This window comes from Pteropus vampyrus, unplaced genomic scaffold (genome assembly GCF_000151845.1).
Source record: "Pteropus vampyrus isolate Shadow unplaced genomic scaffold, Pvam_2.0 Scaffold57, whole genome shotgun sequence".
Classification (NCBI taxonomy): domain Eukaryota; kingdom Metazoa; phylum Chordata; class Mammalia; order Chiroptera; family Pteropodidae; genus Pteropus; species Pteropus vampyrus.
In genome coordinates, this window is record NW_011888838.1 from 2,760,242 (window position 1) to 2,762,611 (window position 2,370).

General features: G+C 33.0%; 1 pseudogene; it reads right to left on the reverse strand.

Annotated features, from left to right (window-relative positions):
- Positions 1–1,515: 1,515 nt before the first annotated feature.
- Positions 1,516–1,634, reverse strand: LOC111740093 (annotated as a pseudogene).
- Between the last annotated feature and the right edge of the window lie 736 nt (positions 1,635–2,370).

Here is a 2,370-nt window from a genome sequence, read left to right on the forward strand (position 1 = left end):
ACATTGTATAAAAATATATATGAGAAAACTTTGATGAAATTATTTAATATCTGTGCTCTAGATTTTTTTATAATTGAGATAACTAGCTTCAGGTGTACAACATAATGATTTGCTGCTACATGCATGTATTGTAAATGATCACCAGGATAAGTCTAGTTAACAGTCATCGCCACACATATTTACAATTTATTTTCTCTTGTGATGAGAACTTTAAATCACTCTCAGCAACTTTCAAGTATATTATACAATATTATCAATTCATCCTCTAGATTTTGAGGTCATTGCATTATTAACTATTGCTTAGTAACAAATCACCACAGACTTAATTGTTTAAAACAACACGTATTGATCATCTTACTGTTTCCGTGTGTCAGGAATCTAGTAATGGCTTAGCTGGGTCGTCTCCTTCAGATCCTCTCAGAAGGCTGAAATCAACATGTTGGCCTTGGCTGTAATCTCATTTCAAGTTTTGAGCTAAAGTCGGTTTCTTAACTCATGCAGTTTTGATAAAATTCAATTTCTTGTAACCAACTTATTGTGCCTCAGTTCCTAGATAGTTTTTGCTTGGACACTTACCTCTGTTGCTTTTTTCATCAAAGTATGTAAACTGAGAAAGCAATATCAGCAAGATGGAAGTACAATCTTATGTAACTATTGGGTTTTTAACATTTATCTTTATTGGTTTTGATTTTATCTCAAATTCATATATAAAGTATTCTGAATCAGAGAGACAAATTTTTAAATTAAATATTTCACAGCAAATAATAGTGTTAACATCCACATGTCCTAGTCTTTATCCAGAGGACCACAAAATGAAAGCATGTCAATTGTTCAAGGGAAGAGGAGCCTGACTCCTCATAGTGAATGAGGGGTGTGGAAAAATGATTGTTCTATGTTTACCCTAGCCCTTTGTTACATAAATAAAATTTCTACTATAAATGGATAACCCCTGTATCTTGGAGAAGTCTTGGAGAAACTTGGAGAAGTCTCCAAGTTTCTGGGTCTCATTTTTCATTGGAAAGTAAATCTTTAGGAAGATAATCTTTGCAGTCTTCCTGGCACTGTGAAGGCTTAACTCACAGACCTACTCTTGGCTATAACCACTTAGCCCTCTAAGGAGACAAGTCCCATTATGCTTTAGAATTAGAGCAATTAACTAGACAAGTGGCTACAGATCTAGTTTTCATGGTGCGTGAACAAGTTACTAGGAGGCAAGGGCATGTTTACCTGAAAGTTGAGAAATTCAGGAAAGTTTTATATCCCCACAGTAACTTAATCATGGAAATGATATCTCATTATTTTTGTTACAGTATATTAGATAGTTAGAAGTCACAGGTCTCACTCACATTCAAGGGGAGGAGATATATAGGGCATGAATACTGACTGGACAGTGTTAAAAAGTGGAGATTACTGGAGGGCCATTTTTTTTTTTTTTTAGGTGAGGCAACACTTGGTTGACCTCACAGATTTCAAGGAGCTTGTCAGTTTACAATCCTTTATTATTTTTATTTTTTAGACCTATAGCACCTGGTCTTCATAGGTGGTCTCTCATCCAAGTACTAACCAGGCCCAACCCTGCTAAGCTTCTGAGATAAGACAGGATCAGGTTTGTTCAGGGTAGCATGGCCGTAGACTAGGGGACATCTTAAAGTCTACCCACCGTGGCCACTTTGAAGACTTCAAATATTTTAAACATTAATATAGCTAAAAGTAATTCTATTATATTTTATTTGTAACAATAACTTTTTTAAAAGTAGTTTTACATCAACATTTCCTGAAACAAAAATTTTGGATTAATCTATATAAAAAATTTTTAGATCGCCGAAAATACATTATATCGGTAATAAATCTACATGATGATATTTCATATTTGTGTTACCTCGAATTCAGTTTTAATTGGTTTGCTTTAAAAAGTCTTGTTACTATCTTTCTAAAATCAATAGAGGTTTTTTAAAATTAATGGTAAGATGTACTTTACACAAATGTAACCTTTTATAGTTTATGAAGTGCTTATTTTCCTCATAACAATGTGAGGAATATAAAGATTTTTAATTACACTTTGCCTTCAGCGAAACTGAATTTAAGGAAGATTTTCTAACTTACTCAATATTATCCAGCTACCAAGGCAGAGGCAGTCTTTTAATGAAGTTTTCCCAATCATAGTGTTTTTATTATTATTAACGTTAAAAAGATCAATAAGAAAGGATCGCTGAAATTAATTTTCTGAAAAATACTATTTTTTTTACACCAATATGTTTTCCTCTTTCCTGTCCTTCTTTCCCCTACTTGGCCTCCCTCTCTTCATTCTTATTTCAGTAAAACTATCTTCCTAATTCTATGAAAAATTAACTTCTTGTGGAAACCATTTTA